The following is an 8,231-nucleotide window of genomic DNA, read 5'->3' as shown; positions in this document are numbered from 1 at the left end:
TGAGATACGATTGGATTAAAAATGTTAAATAAATTTGTGGAATAATTAAATATAACTAATTGATTTAGTATGGTTATATATTATTTCTGAAATATATTTGATATAAATGATTGGAGTAAAATACAAAAGGATACATAATTAATTAGTTAAAGGTCTAAATTGAGAATAAAATTAATTTAAGGGTTAATTTTATTAAATAAAATATTACGTAAACGTTTATGTAATCAAGCAATTAAATTTAATTAATTGAGTCTTGGCATGTTTGGCGTTATGGACATTATTGGACCCCTCTATCATTGTTATTTAGTCTTTTGGTATTTTTTGGAAAATAGAGACTTCATGTCCTGCCTTATCTACTCTCTATTATATTTCTTTTCTTATCTAAATCCCTTCAAACTAGTTGAAGTATTCTAAAGTAGTATAGAAATTAATATTGTTGTAAACCAAGGCGCCAAGGAAAAGACGGATGACCTGAAGGATAAATATGTAATAGTTAGTATTTACCCTAAGGTTGATCTTTTATTCCGTTTCTCATTCGACGGAATAATTTAGATAATATGTCCATAACCGCCAATGTTGAATGTAAGGTCTGATGTATGCTAAAGCAGAGATGTGCATTATGTGGTTTGAAACCGCAAAACCGAACCGAACCGATAATGTTCGGTTTTTCGGTTCGGTTTTATTATTATACAGTTCAGATTCAGTGTGTTATTTTGGTGAATATCGGTTTTCGGTTCGGTTTCTAATAAAAACCGAAATAACCGAACCACACCGATTAGTTGCTACTATGTCGTTTTATACATGTATGGTTGGAAAAAAAATTCTAATCCTTCCTAAATTTATACACACCATCTATCTAATGATAACACAACCTGCTAATTTTTGAATTTATGATTCTACAAAAAAAATAATTTAATATAACCATTAAATTCTAATTTAACATCTATTTACCTTAACTTTGAATTTAATATAACCATTAAATTCTAATCTAACACCTATTTACCTTAAAAAAATATTTAATATAACCATTAATTTATGCTCTTACTTAGTATATGAATTAAAGCTTTGTGCTTTTTAGATTATTTGTAAAGTTTTATATTAATTCGGTTAATTCGGGAAGAACCGAACCGAACCGAAAAAATCGGTTCGGTTTATGTTCTTACGTCGGTTCAGTTTGGTACAAGATTTTTAGATATTTCAGTATTCGGTAAATTCAGTTCGGTTCGATTCAATTCGGTTTTAAACCGATGCACAACCATATGCTAAAGCAAATCAAGACTAGGTTAGAACACTTTATGATCACTTAAATAAACTTTGAGATTTCTTTTATTTAACTTAATTAGTTCTGAGAAAAGATGAATGCCTTTAAATAGTTAAACGTACTATGTCTTATAAAACAAACGATAATGAACGATTCATTTACAACTAGTTTATATCCTACAACAATTGACTATAGGACACCAAACCCCAACAGCGATGAATGCATAATTTAACATTAAATATCCCGCAATTACTTTATGTGATACTCAACGCCTGCCAGGACACACCTCAGGATTATTCCTGTTATGGATAATGTTAGAATAGGGTCAAAGCATCACACTCCGTAATCCAGAATCACTAATTATTGATTGTTTGAGTCTAAGGATTAGTTATACCTATTAATACATTTGAGATAAGACATGTGAAACTAGATAGATCCATCCATCCTGTTATCTCAAGTCGGGTCCCCAATCCTAATGAACTCCTTTCCCGGATCCATGCAACCGTCTAGATATCCGAATACATAAAGCTTGTGAGATCAACTTTTTGTTCATGAACAGAAGACATTGTTACATGCAAGTCTCTGTGGCATGATGTTAATCTCTTAAACATAATACTTGACTTGGGAAAGTTTAAGTTTATCAATTAATTAATTAGAATCATAAAATATAGTCTCACTTCATGCTTGTATGAACACTTTATGATTGCTTTTATAAACTTGGGATTTCTTTTATTTAACATGTTGAGTTGTGATAAAAGATTAATTCTTTTATATAGTTAAACTTATTATATCATATAAATCAAATGATTTAATAATGAACAACCCATCTATTAATATATTATGTCCTAAAAGAATTGTCTATAGGACAAAATACCAACATCCTCAATGCTAGGTTTCTTTCGAGCCATGATAAGAAAATAGCAGAAAGAGGGACTGAAAATAAACTTACTGGGAAAGATGAACTGGTTGGAGAAGAAGGTGCAAACACAAAGAAAGTTGGAATTCCAGTAGATACAAAGCGAGAAGAAATAAACAGAAATAAATTACAAAGCTTTTATATGGAGAAAAAGGAAGAGCAAACATTGAGAAAATGGTATGTTAGACATACTATATACTCATAATGATAAAATAGCCGTCAACATATTCTTCCCCCAATCAGTAAAAGGGAGATAAATAATTACAAGACACCAGGAGATGCGTGCAATGGCAACACTACAAGTCCAATAAAATCCTTCATTTCACGAACATGTAGAAAAAGGGTGACACCCGTGTTAAAAGACTGAAGGGAAAATTACCGAAGCCAAAGACATCAAAACATAAAAACTCTCTTTCTATAGTGAACCCTAAAGAATTCAGAAAAGAAGAGTGGATGGACATATGATACCAAAGTAAATAAACACTACCATGTGGAACGTTGATAGCCTTTAGATCCAATAAGCCACATGAGAGCCTTTGGATCCAACTGACTCCTAGGAACCGTTTTCCCATCAAGGAGAACCATCATGCCAGACAAATAGAGACCATCTAGAAGACCTCTCCTAATAGAAGAATGACTCCTAATAAAGCAAGAATTCCTAAAAGAAGAGGGATTCGATGGAAAATAGAAAGGTATGACAAACCCTACAGGTACGTTAACATCAATACTTCATAGTACTTCATTACCTTCAATCATTCAAACCTTGCTTACTTAGGCATCAGAGCGGGTTCGTCGGATTCCGGCCCCTTTCCGGCTGTCCATTCCGTCTCGTAGGTACTCCAAGGAAGGACTCGGGAAGAGCTTTGCAAACAGAGATAACAAAGAATAAATAAGGTACGTCATAACCGAAGTATAAAAGGAACTCTAAAACCTATTAGGTATGTATTTCTATGATGCCAAACAAGCTAAAAAAATAAGTTTGGAATGTGTTCTAAATTATGAAGGGAATGTATACAGGAGGTTAAATCCGATATTAAATGTGCAAAATATAGTGATAGTCCGGTAAAAGACAAAATGACTTGGTGTAGAAGTAAAGTTAAAAGAATTCAAATTGAGGTAAAAGACATCAAATGTGGTCTTTTGGTGATAAATTTGAGTTTCAAAGATTTAGAAACCCGAAGTATTTAGTTTGGACATTCAACACCTTTCAAAGATGGGTGGGACTGCTGGCCACGGAAATTCTTTCCATTCCCAAAGGTGAGGATCGAATCCTGGACTTTTGATTAAGAGAGAATGAGTTTTTACCACTCCACCACAATACCGTGGTTACAATCCATTAATTATTTTGTAGATTATACTAATCGATCAATTTTCTTTTCGAATCCATTAAATCTCTATACTAATTCGTTTCATTTTCTGTTTATGCTATTCGTGTTATGTTATGGTGTGTCATTATTCATTTTGCTAATCCTACTCATTTTCTATCCAATTATTAATTTTTAAAATCCAATTAAATGGTTTTACTCCGTTATATTATTAAATTAATACTTCAATTGAAACATAATTACGATACCACTTGCAAATATGTTTATCTTTTCAAAAAAAAAAAAAAAAAAAATTGTGTATATATTACAATTCCGGGTAGCATGTTTCAGTTATTTTTTTCCTCGGGAAGTGAAAATAAGATGATGAGGTTGAGCTATTAATTTTAATTTGTTATGTAGTAGCAATTCCATTTGTGTTTCTAGAAAAAGAATAAAATAGAAATCATCTTTATTGTTTTTGTGATAAATGAATTGAAATGATCTTTATGTATATTAAAAAGATGAGTGATTATTGAAAGGGAAAACCTTTATGAGCTATGATTTTGGGAATTATTTTAAAAAATAATTTGTTTCGAATTATTATTATTTCATGGATATGGATAGCTCCAAATATGAATTAGTAGAGTTTAGGGCAATCCAAGAAATGTGATGCTTAACCAACGGTTCTGATTAATGGGCCAGGGCCTGGCCCACCTCAAAAAGAAATAACAGATCAAGTAGTTCACAAATCACTATCAATGCATTTTCATATAATAAAATAGGATGAATGATGATGTAATGCAAAGATGGCACATGCACCACCCATAGCCATAGTATAAGAGGACCCCAGCCCTTTTTCTTATTCACAATCTATTAAAATTGTGAAAATTTCAACCAATTTTTCTAAGTTACTAAACAATAAATTAAAAGTCAAAAACTAAGATTTTAGAATAATCAACGAGTAAATGTTACACAATAAATAGATTATAGTAGGTTTAAAAATCATTTGTCTCCTGAACTTGTTCAAAAGACTTGATTAATTTCTGAATTTTCAAAATGTCCCAACAATCCTTTTAAATTGTATAAAATGTTCAGTTAGCTGTCTGAACTTGTGGGAAATATAATCAATTGATAACTCGGTTGCAAAAAAAATGTAAGTTAAACGCAGAAGATGTATTGCACACGTCTCAAAAAAAAAGTAAAACAACCAAAACCGGGATAATGCGGTTCTAATATTAGAGAAGACAAGTTTTATAGTTAAGCAAGTAATAACTTCATTTTTAATCTATTTTTGAATTATGTAATTGTTGATCGCTTGTTATGTGAGAATTAGTTCCTGGGGGGGGGGGGGGGGGGGGGGGTTAATGGAACTATTTAGGTTTTTAAAAAATTTAGCGAAGTATAAATGTTTCTCACAGCACAATAACACGGTTCAGAGTATAAATGTTAAAGGTTCAGAGGCAACTTTAGTTGACCAGCAACTAAGATTGCTTCTGTCCTTAGTTCGAAAGATAACGCTTAAAAGGGCTTCCGAACTTAGCACGTTTAAGACACAACTCTGACTAGTTAGTATTTTACACTTCCCAATTAAAAAGCAAGCAGTTATAAGGAGTAAGAGTTTAGAAAATGATACTCAGCAGTTTTATCCTGGTTCGACCTCCTACCTATATCCAGTCCCTGGAATTCCTCTTCCGAGCTTTAATCCACTACTCAAGTTCCAAAGTTGATAATGTTGTTCTAATCTAAGAACACTTTGAGAGATCTAAAGAAAAGATTACACGGAAGAATAAGAAAGTTTGTGTAACAATTCTTGCTTTGCTTTGCTTGGAACTTCAAGAAATGATTCACTTAGAATTTTTGTGCGTTGAAGATCAAGTTCCAAAGTTGCAAATGAGGGGCCTTTTATAGTTAACACCTGAGGCTGGGATTATTTCGAATTTCAAAATAACCGTTGGGAGGGAAACGTTCTGATGTCGCTTTCACTCCACAGAAGCCAGTGTCTACAGCCAATAATCTTCTATCTTTTACCGTTGGTTTTGTCTGTTGCGCTGTGCTTCAGAGTTGGTCGGAAGGAGACTGGTTAGTCTAACCAAATCGGGCAAAGTTCTCAGGTTGATCAAGAGACAAGTCGTCTGTTGGTTCTGAATCTTTCCTTATTTGGTGAGGCTTTGTTAGTTGCGCAGAAGTCAAATCTTGATCTTGTCCAGCGTGGTTGATCTTGTCCAACGTGGCTTGATCTTGTCTTTCGGATTGATCGTATCTTTGAGACAACTCACTTGCTTCTGGATCCTTCTCATTACTAGGCTGGAGCTTGATCCACAAGCCTTTGTGTAATGGGCTTGGATTTAAAGGCTTAAGGTCTTTTCTAATTTCTTTGAACTTAAGTTTAAATCATCAAACACTTCAACAAACACATTAGTATAAATAAATCAACATTTAATTTTAATGTGTTATTAATTATGGAGATATTAATTTAATTTAATATTTTTTGTCATAATCAAAATCAATGTGGAAATTGTGTTTCAACAGTAATAACATTCTAAAATGCATGGAATACATCTTTCGCACTTAACTTACTTTTTTACAACTGAGTGATCAATTCATTACGTTTTACGCAAGTTCCAGGGGCTAACTGAACATTTTATGCAAGTTGAGGGGGCTATCGGGAAACTTTAAAAGTTCAGGGACCAATCAAGTTTTTTGAACAAGTTCACAGGACAAATGATGTATTAAGCCATTATAATACTATAAAATGAAAGGAAAATTACAAAACTGGATCAATTTGGAGGCCAATTTACATATTTAAACCAATTACCCAACACATTACATATCGAGACTATTTATTTGTGACATTTCCAAAATACCCAAATCGTTTTATCGTTCTCTCTTCGTTTCTTTCTTCTTGTGCGAACCGAATGCATCCTTTCATCTTCCTCTTTTTGTTTCTTTCTTCTTGTGCGAATCGAAGGCATCGTTTCATCTTCCTTTATTGGTTCTTTTCTATTGTGCAAACTTGAAGGCACCATTTTCTTTGCAGAATTTTTTTTTTTTTTGCGTTTATCATATTGTTTATTGTCGATTTCAATGGAAAAAGGCGGAAAGAATGTAAGTATCTACTCTATTTTCGTGTTAACATATTTCGTTTTATTTGTTTATGCGATTTTGGTTTATGATTTAGTTGTGCTTTTTCGTTTTTTAGTTATATTCTGCGAAATGGAACTTAGAGATAGTTCAAAATGATAGTATGGAGGCCAGACTTTGCATAATGAGTTTGCTTCATAGAATGCGAAAACTGTGAAGCAAACTCATGTACTGAAGTAGTATTTTCAAAAGAAAATGACTTCGCAGAATGAGTTTTCTTCGCAGTTTTCATATTTATCAAGTTGTATTTACCTTTGCAGACTTCACAGTTTTTCTTATCTCGAAGCGGTTCTTTCTTTATTTCCCTAAAATGACTAATTTTTTTTGTGAAGATTGAATACAAAGGCATTGAATTGAAGTATTCGTTTAGCTTGAATACAAACGCATCAATCATAGTGAGAGTTGATTGGGATATGACAAAAAAAATTAAGATCAAATTAACGAGAGAGCAAATGTTAACTTTTTGGATTTAGGGTAGTACATCGGTGCTCATGCCATTGCTGGGAGGAATATCCTTGTACATTCACTAATAAGCTTCAAACATTGTTGTTGCAATCTTATTATAAATTTTGATAATGTTTTGTTTTCATGTCGTTTGGTTATATAAGCAATGTTATCAAACTCGGACTGGACCGAATAGTTTAACCCGGTTTGATCAGAACCGGTCACAATTTCGGACTAGAGGTGGTCCGGTTTTTAAATCTTTAAAAACCATGTAGAACCGCTCAAACTGGTCCCTATGCCGATTGAGCAATTTGGTCCAGTTTGCTTTTAGATATGTTTACTTGAAAAAATATATAAATTTTAACAAAGCTAGGATTCAAACCTTGGACCCTTGGTCTATTAACTCCAATACTCACCACTAAACTACCATTTCACTTATGTTTATTATTAACTATTTAAGAATAAATAATAATATTATAAGTTAAATAGTTAAAATATGATTTAATATTATTTTTTCTATTTAGATAAATATCATTAAAAAAATTATTTTATTTACTCAATATTAATACAGTTTAATTAGCATTTAAATTTTAAATATATATAAATAAATTTTTAAAAATCTAATAAAATAAAATTTCAGTTAACTATAAAATACATATCCCATTACCATATTTACATGTTAGTTATTAATAAAAATAATCATTAAAAGTATATTTTTTTTAATTTTTATATTTATTTGTCATATTAAATTTATTAATTTGATATCATTTTTTTTAACAATTTGATATCATGTTTTGATATTAAATAAATGTTATTATATTAGTAAGTCTTATGAATATAGTTAATATTAGATTATGTTATCAGATTAAATATGAACAAAAATATAATTTTCACCTAATTTTTTTTAATACCGGTTGAACCTTGGTTGGATCCCGGTTAAACCTCAAACTCTTGACCCTTTGTCTTTTCCGATTCTTTGACCGATCCAGTTTTGATAACCATGTACACATGGGTTTAGGGTTTAGTTGTATTCCAAACGACAGTGATGCGACTCTTGTTGAATTATTGTTGCAATCGTGTTGTAAATTTTGATAATGTTTTATTTTGATGTCATTTGGTTATACATGTTGTTTACTTGTGTATATTTTAGACAAATAACAAAAGA

The 8,231-nt window shown here is 31.6% G+C and overlaps 1 long non-coding RNA gene across 1 annotated transcript; it reads right to left on the bottom strand.

Annotated features, from left to right (window-relative positions):
- Positions 1-992: 992 nt before the first annotated feature.
- Positions 993-3,314, bottom strand: LOC136218479 (uncharacterized). The gene is made up of 3 exons (XR_010683804.1): positions 2,211-3,314; positions 1,656-1,767; positions 993-1,560 (listed from the first exon to the last, which is right to left on the bottom strand). It is a non-coding gene; the product is annotated as an uncharacterized lncRNA (long non-coding RNA).
- Between the last annotated feature and the right edge of the window lie 4,917 nt (positions 3,315-8,231).

This window comes from Euphorbia lathyris, chromosome 2 (genome assembly GCF_963576675.1).
Source record: "Euphorbia lathyris chromosome 2, ddEupLath1.1, whole genome shotgun sequence".
NCBI lineage: Eukaryota > Viridiplantae > Streptophyta > Magnoliopsida > Malpighiales > Euphorbiaceae > Euphorbia > Euphorbia lathyris.
The sequence above is the reverse complement of the archived record's forward strand: the minus strand, read 5'-3'. Positions and strand labels throughout refer to the sequence as shown.